Below are 15,643 nucleotides of genomic sequence, written 5' to 3'. Positions count from 1 at the left end.
CTTGCTAAGTAAGCAAGCAAGCCAGCTACTGAGTGCTCAAGTCCTTTCTGAGCACAATATGCAGTAAATGAGCCAGGTTTGGAATGTCATTTTCATATACTCATTTTTTAAATTTTTAGATATTATTTTATAAACTACAATGCAATTATTCTTGTATTTTTTTAATGTCAACAGCACAAATCCACACACATAAAGCATTTTAAATGCTATTACTCCAGTGACAGAAACAGTGACATGATATGACACTACTTTTTTTGATAATGAAGAGAATGGCTTCTATTTCAGTTTCATCCACAGCTTCCAGCATACTACCCATACTTTCTTTATTCATCTGCTTATTCATATAACCATGTGTATCCACTATACATACAGTATGTATACTAACTAGAAGCAACTGAAATCATAGAATGGTTTGGGTTGGAAGGGACCTTAAAGATCACCTAGTTCCAACCCCCCTGCCATGGGCAGGGACACCTTCCCCTACACCAGGTTGCTCCAAGCCCCATCCAACCTCGTCTTGAACCCTTCCAGGGAAGGGACAGCCGCAACTTATCTGGGCAGCCTGTGCCAGGGACTCACCACCCTCACAGTAAAGAATTTCTACCTTACATCTAATCTAAATCTACCCTCCTTCAGTATAAAACCATTACCTCTCATCCTATCACTACACTCCCGGATAAAGAGTCCCTCCCCATCTTTCCTGTAGCCCCCTTTAGGTACTGGAAGGCCGCTATAAGGTCTCCCCAGAGCCTTCTCTTCTCCAGGCTGAACAACCCCAACTCTCAGCCTGTCCTCATAAGGGAGGTGCTCCAGACCCTGATCATCTTCGTGGTCCTCCTCTGGAACTGCTCGAATAGGTCCATGTCTTTCCTTATGCTGGGTGCCCTACAGCTGGATGCAGTACTCCAGGTGGGGTCTCTCATGAGAGCGATGTAGAGGAGGAGAATCCCCTCCCTCAACCTGCTGACCACACTTCTCTTGATGCAGCCCAGGATACAGTTGGCTTTCTGGGCTGAGAGTGCACATTGCTGGCTCATATTCAGTTTTCCATCCACTACTACCCCCAAGTCCTTTTCCTTAGAGCTGCTCTCAATCCACCCATCACCCAGCCTATGTTTGTGCATGGAATTGCCTTGACCCATGTGCAGGACCTTGCACTTGGCCTTGAAGTTCACTTCATGATGTTTGCATGGGCCCACCTCTCCAGCCTGTCAAGGTCCCTCTGAATGGCATCCCTTCCATCCAGCGTGTCGACTGCACCACAAAGTCTGGTGTCATCAGCAAACTTGCTGAGGATGCACTCAATCCCACTGTCTGTGTCACCAACAAAGATGTTAAACAGCACTGGCCCCAATAGCAACCCCCAAGGAACACCACTTGTCACTGCTCTCCACTTGGACATTGAGCCATTAACTACAACTCTTGGAGTAGGACCATCCAGTTGATTCCTTATCCACCAAGTGGTCCAGCCCTCAAATCCATGTCTCTCCAATTTAGAGACAAGGATGTTGTGCAGAACAGTGTCAAATGCTTTGCCCAAGTCCAGGTAGATGACACCAGCTGCTCTTCCCTTATCCATCAATACTGTAAGCCTGTCATAGAAGTTTGTCAGGCATGATTTGCCCTTAGTGAAGCCACATTGGCTGTTACCAATCATCTCCTTATTTTACATGTACCCTAGCATAGTTTTCAGAAGGATCCCCTGTGTGATCTTGCCAGGCACAGAGGTGAGACTGACTGGCTGTAGTTCTCTGGGTCTTCTTTTTTTCCCTTTTTAAAAATGGGGGTTATGCTGCCCCTTTTCCAGTCAGCAGGAACTTCACTGGACAGCCATGACTTCTAAAATATGACAGATAGTGGCTTAGCCACTTCATCTGCCAGTTCCCTCAGATGCATCTCATCAGGTCTCATGTACTTGTGTACCTTCAGGCTCCTTAGATGGTCTCGAACCAGATCCCCTCCCTACACTTGGTGGCTCTTCATTCTCCCAGTCCCTGCCTTTGCCTTCTGTGACTTGGGTGTTGTGTGACTGCAACACTTGCCAGTTAAGACTGAGGCAAAAAAGTTGAGTACATCAGCCTTCTCCATGTCCTGGGTAATGAGGTCTCCCGTTTCCTTTCAGAGAGGACCCACACTTTCCCTAGTCTCCCTTTTATTACCAACGTACCTATAGAAACACTTCTTGTGGCCCCTGACATTCCTGACCAGATTTAATTCTATCAGGGCTTTGGCCTTCCTAACCCAATCCCTGGCTGGTCGGACAGTTTCTCTGTATCCCCCCCAGCTTATCTGTCCTTGTTTCTACCCTCTGTAGACTTCCTTTTTGTGTTTGAGCTTGTCCAGGAGTTCCTTGGTCATGCGTGCAGGTCTCCGGCATTCTTACCTGACTTACTCTTTGCTGGGATGCATCGCTCCTGAGCTTGGAGGAGAAGATCCTTGAATATTAACCAGCTTTCTTGGGCCCCTCTTCCTTCCAGGGCTTTATCCCATGATATTCTGCCGAGCAGATCCCAGAAGAGACCAAAGCCTGCTCTCCTGAAGTCTAGGGTAGTGAGCTTGCTGTGCACTCTCCTCACTGCCCTAAGGATCTTGAACTCCATCATTTCATGGTCACTGTGGCCAAGGCTACCCTGGAGCTTCGCAATCCCCACCAGCCCCTCCTTGTTGTTCAGAACTAGGTCCAGCATAGCACCTCTCTTCCTTGGCTCCTCTATCATCTGGAGAAGGAAGCTATCATCAATGCATCCCAGGAACCTCCTGGTTTATTTATGCCCTGCTGTGTTGTCCCTCCAACAAATATTGGGGTGGTTGAAGTCTCCCGTGAGGACCAGGGCTTATTAATGTGAGGCTGCTCCTATCTGTCTATAGAGGGCCTCATCCGCTTGGTCTTCCTGGTTGGGTGGCCTGTAGCAGACCTCTACTATAATGTCATGTCATCTGTCCCTGTTGTCCCTTTAATCCTGACCCATAAGCTCTCGGTTGGCTCCTCATCCATCTCCAGGTGGAGCTCCATATACTCCAGCCGGTCATTGACATAGAGGGTGACACCCCCTCCTCTTCTCCTCCTGCCTGTCCTTCCTAAAGAGTCTGTATCCTTCTATTCCAACACTCCAGTCATAGGAGCCATCCCACCATGTCTCCATAATACCAATAAGATCATAGCCCTGCAGGCATGCACACATCTCTAGTTCCTCCTTTACTTCCCATGCTGAGTGCATTTCCATAGAGGCATTTAGGTTGGGTCTCCAATGAAGATGACTTACTGACTGGAATTTCTTTGTGTTTCTCTTCAGGTGTTCTCCTGCTGCCCTGTGATCCCTCTCCAAGCTCTGGGCATCTATTGCTGGCACTGGCATCAAGCTGATAGCAGTGAAATGGACTGAGGCTCCCCTCCCCCAGCAACTTTAGTCTAATGGACTGCTATACAAATATACATTGTACCAGCTCTTTCAATTATCTCATACGTATACACTGGTACGTCATGTGTGTTCAGACTTATTTTCTACTGGATAATATAAACTCACCTGGGGAACACCAGGCTCAAGATTCTTCCCATCATTCTGTTCTTGGTTGATTAGCTCATGGATGGGCAAGACAACAGCGTTTTCTTCTCTCTCACCTTACACCACCCCCCCCCCCCCCGCCTTATTTTTAAATATATACATGACTATTGCTAACTTCTACACCTGCTCATGCAGCAAACTGGTGAAATATTCTCCTAACACCAGGAAACCTGCAGCAATCTGTTGCACAGCGAGGACTGCAACCAGGACTGGCTCAGCATCTTGATTTCAAGGGCTGTGAGAACAAAATGACCCAATTTTATCTGCTACAACGAAGTCTCCCTTAACGCAAATCCAAGTTAAGGTCAAAGTAAACATAGAAGATCAAGAGCCGGAGACACATAGCTGCAATATGTAAATCCTCAAATTTTCATTCCAGATTCAAAATTTTATTTTTCCTTCTGTCCAACCTTCCCCCTTGGATTTATATAGGCACAACTCAGACAGGACATGGACTACAGTCTCTTTGTAAGGCATAACCTTTCCACCTCATGCTCTGGGAGCTTCAGCACTTCCAGGCAAAACCATCTCTTCCCCAGAAAATGAACACAAGTGAGTTACAACATTTTTTTTTTGAACTTTCTTTCTCCTTTGCCTATAAAATAGCACTCAAATACAATCATTCTGAGTTTGTTTTTTTTTTTTTTTTTAATCACTTTTTTAATATATATATAATATATATAAATGCTTTGTAATTAGCTCATAATTGGAACTATATAAAATAATAAACAAATTGGGGATGATAGAAGGATTAGGATTCATAATCCCAAACCCTTGCTTTGAGGGATTCAACGATGGAATTTCAGTATTTCTCTATCAGAGCTTCAGTTTTTAGAGTTGAGGTTAACTATTTGTTTAAAGTTTTACTGGATACTCAATCCATAACTAGTGGTTTTTTTGGGAGAAAAGTAGAGAGCTATCAGTGGGTGCCTTCATAAGAACTGAGATGTCCAAATCATACTGGAGCCTGTCTACATACAAACTATTTTCTACAGAATATGTAGTTTTCCATCAAAATCTAGGGCCTGATATGTCCCACATTACAAGAATACACAGTAAGAGCCTCTGACCCAGTTAGCTTACAGTAGGAGATATACAGAAACTGAAGAAAGGAAGACTCATTGAGTACTTAAGATGCAGGAATGCAAAAACCAGCTTCACATATTTACCCCATGCCAGAGCCAAGCAGCAAACCCTGATACCTTCAGTCTCCAAATATACCCCTAAGCAAAGGTCCACCCCTCTGCACAGAGGTTTTACAGCAAGTAGAACATTCTAAGGAAAAAACATGTACATCAAAATCTGCAGCTTCAGCTGGCTTCCAGGCTTCATTAACTTCCTATACATTAACAGAATGCAGCTGAAATTCATTGACTCCCAGTATCAATTGCTTACTTGTCTGCAGAGACTGGTACAAGGAGAACTGTTAAAGGGCTGAAGAATCACAACCTTGCAGGTGCTATCTGGCTACAAGAGAAGTGTGCTAGAGACTGTGATATGCTTGCATTTTCCTCTGCAAATCACACCAGTTGCACATCATCATGTCTTAAGAAAAGTCACCACATATTTAACAATAATGCATTCAATAGCTGTCATACTTAGTTCAATAATTTAAGAGTGCTATTCCAGAAAGAATTATTCACCTTAATCCTTTGTCTTTTGATTTACAGCTTCAAAATCATAAGTTGAATAAGTTATATTGAACATCATCTTTCTTCACTTCCACCATGTTTAAGAACAAGCCTCTGCAGATAAATTGCTTAGCTTCCATTTCTATTATTAAAAATATATTAAATAGAATGATTTCAAGTGTTCTGGTTTGGGTCATGAATAATGTTTTATTACATCTCAGTGAAGTTGAGAAAGCTGATAATGATTTAACCTCATATTTCAGCAATAAATTGGACTGTCTCTGGAATATGTCTGGATGCCCAAACAACTGGGTAATTTATCATACCCCTCACCATTCAAAAATTACTTTAAAAAACACAACTTACAACTTGATAAAAATTTCTGAGTTAGGAATGTGTCCTCGAACCTCTATAAAAACCCTTTAAAATACTTCTGGTATGCTCAGCATGACAGTTTGCTCAACTCCTGCTTAAATTTTGGCTAAGCCAGCTCCTGCTAAGGCCTAATGTATGCTGGGAGCAAGGCCATTAGGTCAACACAGAGCACCAAGTAGGCAGGACAGGAGGCCAGAAAGAGCTAAAGGGTCATTATGTATCATTATCCACCTGCTAATTGCTGTCCCCTGCAGCCAATATCTTTTGACTGGCAGTTTCCTCAGAATCTGATAATTCAGGGAAATGGTACAGACCAAACCTCCAAACTGAAAGGTATAGCACATCAGTTTACCCCAAAAGCTTTTGAAGCACATCCAATAGAAGATGGACTGCTGAGGCCTTCCTGCTCCCTGGTGTAATACAGGGGATGCCCACACTGTGATGGAAGAGGAAGGGATAAGCATTCTCACCCTTGGCTAGGTAACCAAGTTTGTTTTGTTTTGTTTTTTCTCCTCATAAATTCAGAAATCAAGAGTTACGGGTTATAAATTATGAAACCTTATGACGTGAATGGTGAATTCACAGGGTAGACCGGTCTGGGCAAAAGGGGATTGAGCCCCTGTTTGTTGTATTTCCGAATAATCACAGCCCTATGTGATGATTTGCTTCAGAAGTCACACCAAACACATGCTATGCAGCAGACCTCACACTGTGTACTAGAGATATCCAGAGATGCCCTGTTCAGCACCAGTGCTGGCAAATGACTGCATTCTCCATCATGTTCAGTATCTAGCTAATTTGGAGAGGGAAGAGGAAAGGAAGGGGCAGCCTCATGAAGAACACTGTATATCTCCCGTGGACTATCTGATTGCTGCAGAGGCAATTCAATGAAGCACGTTTATCACATCCAAAACTTAAGATACACACCAATTGCACTGTTGAGAGCTTTATGGTCAAGTCCACAGAGTGTCACAGACAATAAAGTGGGAAAAAGCAATAGGTTTTGGGCTGGGTTGCAAGAATAGTGGAGCCTGAATTTCACATAGAATATTACACTGTAATCCAGTATTTTTACTACTGTTTCATACTAGCTAAATTTGCAAATTCTTTCTAAATTTTCCCACCCCAATAGTTTCATTCAGAAACCACCTCCATCTCACTTGGATGAAAGCATACCCATTTCCTCCCTAAGGATCTAATAAAACAAGAGAGGCACCTTGCCTCATGTCATCCATCCTTCTCCATAAAGGGAGTCTATGTGATTAGCAAAGCAGATACCTATTCATATATGACTAAAATTAATCCAGCCTTTAGTTTCCCATCAGTATCTTGTCTCTTGGCTACCACAATCTTCTGGTCTTGAAAATTAGAACCAGGACCTCATTGGTTCAGTATGAAACCCATCTACTGAGGTATTTTTGATCTCTTGTTTTTGTGTCCACATCATTCCCTGCTTCCCACTGCAAAGACTACTTGTGTTTAATCAGACAGCCCTTGCACATACCCTATCCTGTAATTTGCCAGACATCTTCACATGTATCATGGGAGGTGGATGTCAGGAGCCAGCAACACTAGCTTACATTGCCTGTTGGGTCTGCAACTTCTGTGGAGATAGCAATCCCACTCCTCCAGACTCTGAAACTTAAACCTTTTGCCTAATGGGTGCCAGAAAAATAATCACCCTTTTTCACAAAAAAAAAAGGATAGAAAGAAAAATAAATTGCAGGCAATGTTCATGTAAAGACTGCTGAGGCTTGTTATATCAAATAAAAAACCCCTTCTCACCTCACTTTTTCACACTCTGAGGCATTTAATTTATTCACTATCTAGTGTATAAGATCTTTGGTCTAGTACTGATCACAAGGCACAGTGGGGCCTTGAAATACTTAATGCAATATCACAATAAAATCCCAACACAACTCCTCTTATTTCATAAGTTTATATCACCCTGGCAAGTACTTAATAATAAAGGTAAAGGTTGCTGCTTGGAATTCTTAAATCAAGAGCATGAGGCTACAATATGCAATTTATCATACTAACACCTAGCACTTTCTGGATAACTGTACAAATAATTTGATTGTTCAGCTATGAACATGGATTGCAGCTCAGATCCTGAGCTAGTATAAATGCAGCTGTAATGACACATTTATGCAGCATACTATCTCAACTATCATTCAAAAAATAAGCTTTCCTCTGGAAATTCCAATACCACCCCCACTTAATTCTGGGGGATATCTGGCCTCTGATTTTGATGATGATACAACCTATATCTGAATGGGAACTATAGTCAAATCTAAGCTCAGTGTGAGCAGATTACATAGTTTCGTAGTTAAAAACCAAGCATTTAGAACATAACTGTGTTTTTTATTTCATTTGTCAAACTCTGAATACACTTAACATCATTTCACTTAAAAACAACATCACAAATATCATTTTTGTACTATCCCTGTATCTATCTGAATTATCCTCTTTGACTGTACATCAGTTTGCTTACTATTTTCTGCTCTACACACCCCCCAGTGTTTTCCCAGAACTGAACAATTGTCTTTCCCATCTGCAAGAAACTTTCCAGAGGGGGAAAAAACCCCCACACTTTATCCTCAGCTATGGTAGATGAAGAATAAAAATCAACAACCTTCTCTAAGTCATTCCATTTCTTTCACAGTTGTGTGCTTATACGAGTAAGACAAACACAAAAGCTGGGATTCATCTAACTTGATATGTCTAAAATATACCTATTGGAACCTAAGCTAGTTACTATAATCCCATTTTAGTCAGTCAATGCAATCAAAAATTGATTTACCTGACCTGGTTAGCATCTACCTTAGCATAAGAAGGCTTGCTCTCGAGACTCTTGATTATATTGGCTAAGTTTCCATTGGCCACAACAGGAACCCAGTTATATAACTTCAGATGTAGATGTTAGGTGAAATGAGTCCTATGCTACTTAACTGCTGGAAACAAAGCGTTATAGCTTCACAGTTGACAAAATATGTATCAGCTGCATGCTACAGTCAGGGAAACTGCAAGCCATCCACGTCTCATCACCTGAAAGTTGGCTGGCAACTTGGACATTATCTGATGATGTCTAGAAAAGGCAAGAACCATGTAATGACATTGCCAACCAAACCTTGAACCCAACAACCAAACCCTAAATTAATGTAAAGCCAGAAATAAATGGTTACTTTAGAGCATTGAGGCAAGGAGCGGTGATAAATTTAGCTTAATCTCAGACAATGTATTCCCTGGGCACAATTCAAAGAATATACATTAATTTTAGGGCTGCTCAAGGAAAAAAATCATCCATTTCTGATGGCACTTTTTAGTGCTCACTCTCTGAAAGGCTGAATAACTGCTGCTTCTGTTTCTAAAAACACTTTTCCTCTTTGCTGACTGCTATCCAGTGACAACTTTCCCAACAAAGCAAGACAGCTTTCAGAGAAACTTGATGCCTCTGGACTCCTTGACCTTTGTAAAACTTCTACTTGCAGTAGAGAAGCAGTACTGTGTGGTATTGGTACCTGATCTCCTTCTATTGATAAATGCATATTGAGTGTCCACACTGACATTTCATCTGCTGATTATTATTCAGCTGATCTTGACATTTCAACTTGCTGCAGGCTGAACCGGCCAGCCCCATGCATGGGAGGCTCTAGTTCTTCACTCTCTGAATGTTCTCAGAGTGCACTGCTGGAAGAGATCTACATCGGTGTTAGGTTCCACCTTGGTTTTCTTCCATTCCCCGCTGTGCCCTACAACAGTAGAAGTCCTACTGCATGCTGAGGTTTACAGTTCTTGGGAAACTCCACTGGAGGATGGGTTTTTTAAGCAACAGTTTAAAGAATCAGCAAGGGCTGTAGGCATTCAATATAAACTCATGCATAGGGGCTACTCACTGAATGACAATCCTTCAGAGCTCAAACATGACATCAGTACAGGATCCCAATTTTTTGAGGCCAACCTTTAGTTATAGGAAGAGACTATGAAAGGAACATGGAAACCAAGTGCTCAATTTAATTATTGTAGTCAATTCTAAAAGTTCTGGTATGTTGAGAACAAATGAGAGTTAAAGATTTTTTTGACAATTGTCATCCAACAGAACATATTTATGCAGGGGCATTACAGTAATGAAAACAAGATTAACAATGGAAGGGGGAATGGTTCATTATCAAATTGTATTTGGACCCTGTGGCACCAGAAGCAATGAATTGGCATTAGCAATCCATGAACTGAATAATATCCAGCTCATTCTGTGGTTACCAGAAGAGAGGCATTGTGCAAGTGATGAGAGTAATTTTTCAATGACTACACACTAGATCAATATATTAGCAACGAATTTAGCTTTCAAAGCTAAACCATCAATTAATTTTCCTATTTTAACACAGTAAAACTTTATAAGGCTATAACAATCAATATGGTGCGATCTCATTCCCTGTTTCTCAGAATTTCTAACAGCAGCCAAGTGGCAACTCAAAATGAATTTAGCAGCTGTATCAATGAACTTTGGCAGGGCTTGAAATTAAGGTGATAGAGTCATTTGATAGCAAGATAAGGAAGGCATTACAGACAACAATCAAATTTGCTAGCACTTAACATTAGCAGGCAAGAAGTTACAGGGTATGAGTGTATGCTGTGGGCACGGTAAGATTTCACAGGTGTCATGCCAAGACCCATGGTCATGCCACAGGCCTTCACATCACTGGAGTGGGCAGCCAGCCTCCGCACTCTGACGGGTTTCACCACACACATGAAGTGGTCCCGACAGCTCTCCTGAACACACTAAACTCGCTCACAGGGAAAACAAACAAACAAACAAAGTCGAAACAAGCAGTATCCACCCAGGGGCCTGAAGGAGACAGCCCAAGGGACGGGGCCAGCGCCCACCCGCACCTTCCCCAGGCCTCCCGGGGCCGGGCCCTCCCCGGCCCCGACCAGCCCCGCTCGCGAGCCCGGAGCGCCCGTCCCGGCGGCGGGAGGCACCGGGCCAGCCCCCTGCCGCGGCACCCCCCAGGGACCGGGTCTCCACGCCGGGGGGCCGGACAGCCACGAAGCCCCTTGACGAGGCGTGGCCGCCGGGCAGCGCGGCTCCCCGGGGAGCAGTTACACAGCGGCGGCGGAGCCGGCAGTCGCTCACCGACCCCGGGACCCCCCCCTCCCGCCCTGCCTGCCGCTCCCGGGCCGGCGATTACCCGCAGCGAAACCTCCGCTCCCTGCAGAGCCAGCCCCGCCGAGGGGGCTGGGGCCGCGCCACCTCCGGCAGCCGTGACTGGGATTCACCGCCCCCCTCCTCCTCCTCCTCCGGCCGGCCCCGGCCCCGGCCCGGCCGCAGTCCCGCCTCGGGGTCAGCAGCGGATGAGCTGTTTGCCCCGATAATCCCCCGCAAACGCCGGCAAAGCCGCGAGGACTCAGCCCGCCCCCGGACAGGGCGCGGCGGGGGGCGCCGGGGCGTCCCGGCCGCCCCTCCCGGCGGGGAAACGGGCGGCTGCTGAGGGAGCAGCGGAGCCGCCCCGGCACGGAGGGGCCGCAACCAACCTGGGATCCCGGGCCGACCGCGTCCGGAGAGGGGCTGGGGCTGGGGCCGGGCTGGGCCCACCCAGCGCGGGGCTTCCAGAGCGTCCCGGGAGACCGCGACACGGAACCCCGGCTGCCGGTGACCGCGCTGACCTGCGCAAACCTAATGGATTTACCTGGTCCGCTAAAAATAATTGAGATCAGGTGTGTGCGCAGAGCTCACGTTATTACCCCCTTGCAGAGAGGCGACTACACGACAGAAGCATAACACATGATAGCAGGGTGAAGATGCAAGACGAGGGATTCAAACGTTGGGAAATGGATGAATTTTATCAGTACAGCTCCTGTGCGATATATGAGCCAGGCTTTAATTATGCTTCATGAGCTTTCCTTGGAAGACCCCTGCCACATCCGCTGCAAAGAAGCAGCTAAACTTAATCAGCACCAAGGAATGTATGCCTCCATTAGAGACCTCTGCTATCGTGTTGATTTTGTCTCCTTCCATTTTTCTAATAACATTTGAACCTGGTTTCTGGTTTCAGACAGGTCTGACAGTAGAGGAGCTGTTTTAGGGCTTATGTATGTTTTGCATCTTTCACAAAAGCAGAGTAGGGACCACGTGAATATATTAACGGTGGGAAAGGCTACTTACCCCGTTCCAGACAAAGAAATCACATGGACAAGAAGCCTTACAGAATTCCTCACTGTGAGGAAATCATCAGTAGAAACTTCTATATTCTTAAACTCCAAAGCTAAACAGCCACAAGCCAGATATTTGTAAGGACAAGAGGCCTCCTTAATTCCCTTGAAAGCACTACTTTACTGTATAAAAATTGTTAACATTTTCAGACTGTGTGCAGCATTATGCACATAAGAATTTATGAGGGAAAGTTTAAGGTACCATATAGTCTTTATTAACTCCTTTCATTTCTGTCTGCTCTGTCTCTTCATTCCTCCTCTGGTTGAGACCCTATAAAAATACAAAATGAGCTTCCTGGTTTTATAATCCCATTTTACTAATTGGGGTTGGACTTACTAGCAGAGTAAGGCCTCAGCTGTAAAAACATCCATATCTTTTAGGCTTAAATCACTAAACAACATCGTGCAAAGCTTTCCCCTCCCTGAGCAAAGCTCTCACTGATTTCGGTTGTGCATATGTGTGCCTAGCACCCACTGCCTTTGGGCTGTGTGTGTGACTGGATGGCGGGTCACATGCAGAAGCATGACAGTCTAATCCTCTGATCATGCAGAAGCTTGACCAGAGTGCACCATGAAAAACAGCTACAAGCCTCTCATGGAAACCCAGGTACAAAAAGGGATGGTGGATCCTGATACCTCTCCTCCCAGGCAGAGCTGGCCTGCATCCGAGCAAGGAGCTGAAAAGTCCTTAGATGCAATCTAAGAGCCAGAAGAGACTGTCTTCAGCAATTGGTTCACATGTCCCCTTCCACTCCTAACAGTGTTGTCTTAAAGCAAAACCACTGCTGCCTACCTTCTCTGCTTCTCAGTATCTGTGTGCCAGTCACTGTCCCTTAGCTCTGAAGTCCTGAAATTCCCCGTGAGCACTCTTTTGTCTAAGGGGCCTCAAAGGCAAAAATCCGTGATGTGACTCAGCTGAGGACATTTGGAGTGAAGTGTTGTACACAGTTTGGTCTTCCGCATAAATGAATTATTCAGGTGAATTGGTCTGTGAAAATCCCCAAAATGAGTATCTGTTTCATTTAATGATCATGAATGATGTGTAATGACTGTAATGACAGCCTGTTGCTGCAGAAAGGATCCTAGTTTAAACCGGTAGAAGTCACAACCAACCTCCAAGACCTATAAAGGTAGGCACTGTTCAGACAAACAGGGAGTTCCATTCCATCATGAATGACAATCTGTGTGTCAAATACACACTGATTGTGCTGGAAAACTTGGGCATGAAGTGATTAAGTGACACTCAGTGTTGTGCAGCCTAGTCACACTTTTCCTTTCCCTTTATTTTCACTCCTTCATGTTCTTCTTTCTCCATTTCAACATGCATTGACTTTTGCCCCTCTTTTTCCCAAAAATTTATGCCTTTAGTTTTCTCTAGGAAGCCTTCCTGATAAGATTTCAAAGCTCCTGAGTGAATGTGGGAATATGCTCCCTCTTCCCCCAAAATAAATTTGAAATATTTAAGGGCAAGTATTATGCATTGACAATATTTAGATATATGTTAAAAGATAAATTAAGTGTGATCGTCTCCAGCTGTACCTGGTATGAGGTTAAGTTGTGCTTAACGCCATGAGACAGCATCTATATACTACACTGTCTTTTTAACAGATTGTGATTAAATTGGTTTCAGGCTCTTTCCTTGCCTTTCAGCATAGTTTTTAACTTCATTAGAAATATTGTGGGTGTGAGTCTGAAAACTATTTTTAAATTACTATGAGAGAAATGCGAAAGCAGTATGAACAGACATCCTTTCCGAGCATCTTCAACGTTAGATGACACTAGACAACTCTTTCTAGAATAAGCCTTACTCTTCATTGTAATATAATGGACCAGAAGCATACATAAGTAGAATGGACCTCTTTTACTTCAGGACTGATAAACTTGAACTTCTACGTTCCTGGAAGCTTCTAATGACAAAAAGAAAAAAAAGATGCTCTTGTGATTAAAGCACTGAATTAAGACTATGATTTATGTAATAAAGTATTTATTGTGAAAATCCTTCCTACATCCACATAAAGTCAGGATCCTGCCATGCTGGATACTGTGGACCTCCCCTCCCAAAAGGGGGTCCTGCTGCTTCTGTGCTCTGAATCCTGGGCAGAGCTCAGCCATGGAGGGTTTGTGGGACCTTAGCCACGTGTTCCCTCTTTCTGTCTATTTTTTTTTTTCTTTATAATTGAGCTTTTAATATTATTCTGCCCATGAGGAAGTGTTTTGATGGCTAATTATGTACATATGCAAATAAGTGACACACAAAAAGATCAGCAGATATATAAATGATAACTTAAGAAAATAACAAGCATGTTTAACTAGCAGAAGAGAGACCACCACTGTAAAAAGTAAAGAACTTACCTCTCTGGGGAACTGCCTTTTGACCTCCCTGGCTGCCTAACTGAGCACAGCCTTTAGCAACTACAAGGAACTCCTCCCCTTTTGGTGTTTATTACAGAGAAACAATACTTCCTACAACACCTGAGTAAATATCCTCTAGGAAAATCACCACTGAGTTTAGCTACAGCTAGCTTATTATTCCTTTGATCATAAATACCATCCACCATAATGCATTACCAAGCATGTCCAAAAGAACATGTTATTTATTGAGTGCATAGATTTCTCTGAAACAACCCTAAGCTTTGTCAGGTATTTTCTTCAGTTGATCAAAAGAGCTCCATCACCCCCTTTGAAGGTCTTTGGTGCATGATCCTTGTAATCACATTTAAGGGGCTGGTTAGCTCAGGAAATTTTTAATAGAATACAAAACCTTTTGCATCCAACCCAGATCAGTGCAGATGAAAAGTTGTGACTATTTAATAGCTCTTTCATGTCTTGTGACCTAATCCAGTTCCTAAAGGACAAATGTTTGTATTACTTTAAATTTACAGAATTTGATTTTCAGGCTTTTTTAACTGCACGTGTAATATAGAATGTTTGACAAACATGAAAATAATTAAAAAGCTCAGTGGTAATTAATGAATCCAATTAAAACTGCAATCAAAAGAATGTTGAAAATTCTTACCCCAAAACTATTTCCACAGTCTCAAAAAGCCCACAAGCACAGGTGAGGGTTGTAGTAGTCAAAAAACAGAAATTGCTAGAAACTAGGAGTGATTTAGAAAACTGACAGTTTTTCACTAAAACTTCTCTGTATCAGCCCCTGTCATTAGATCCAGGAACTGCACATCTAGCATAGAAGTATTGTCTTTGAATGGTGATAGCCTAAATCACACTTACTGATTCAAACCCAATAGGGGGAAAAAAATACAAGCAAACATATGCAAGGCATTGTATTGAAATTTCACAGCTGTTCTTACTTCACAGGTTTGAGGTAGCAAAGTTTAAGGGTTTTGTATGTGTTGTTTTCCATCTAAGAAAATTCTAAGTCAGACACAATTTGAACTCTTAAAAAACATGCCTTTTTTTAAGAAAGGAAAGGAAAAGAGGTATTGGAAAATTTGGAATATAAAATCTTCCACAGTTGTTCTAAAAAGTCACAGGAGAGGAGGTCAGAGACCAAGTAATAACTGCAGAAAAGATTTATGCTACAGAATGGCCTCTAGCGTCAGCAGTTACTTAGAGAGTACACTTACCCTTCCTTGGAACACACTGATCACCAAAATAACCTTAAAGGATTTTGCTTACATGCAGTGATGTGAACTAGAAAGAAGGCAGCAGGACATCTGAAGATTGCTGCTTTCTGCAAACCTGGGTGTAATGTAAAGTGATGATCTTGAAAATGTGCAGGTAAAGATTTGGGGTTGGAGTACTGCCAGTTCAAAGTGTGCACAACAGATCCCTTGGAGTCATGAAGCTGGCTTGAAAACTGTGGGATTAAAAAACTAAACTAAGCAATAAACACCAGTCATG

General features: G+C 43.3%; 1 protein-coding gene across 9 annotated transcripts in view; it reads right to left on the bottom strand.

Annotated features, from left to right (window-relative positions):
• MYO3A (myosin IIIA) overlaps positions 1–11,225 on the bottom strand; it is a 121,130-nt gene extending 109,905 nt beyond the window's left edge. For 8 of the 9 annotated variants that reach the window (XR_006166224.1, XR_006166223.1, XM_042802074.1 and 5 more), the window contains exon 1: positions 10,759–10,925. The gene's annotated coding sequence lies outside the window, so the exon portion shown is untranslated. Of the gene's footprint in view, positions 1–10,758; positions 10,926–11,101 lie in introns of those variants that run through there. The other variant, XM_032990960.2, reaches the window with a different exon arrangement.
• Positions 11,226–15,643: the final 4,418 nt, after the last annotated feature.

The sequence above is a fragment of the Tyto alba genome, unplaced genomic scaffold (genome assembly GCF_018691265.1).
Source record: "Tyto alba isolate M040663 unplaced genomic scaffold, T.alba_DEE_v4.0 Super-Scaffold_38, whole genome shotgun sequence".
NCBI classification, from domain to species: domain Eukaryota; kingdom Metazoa; phylum Chordata; class Aves; order Strigiformes; family Tytonidae; genus Tyto; species Tyto alba.
Note: the sequence above shows the minus strand (reverse complement) of the source record. Positions and strands in the feature narration are given on the sequence as shown.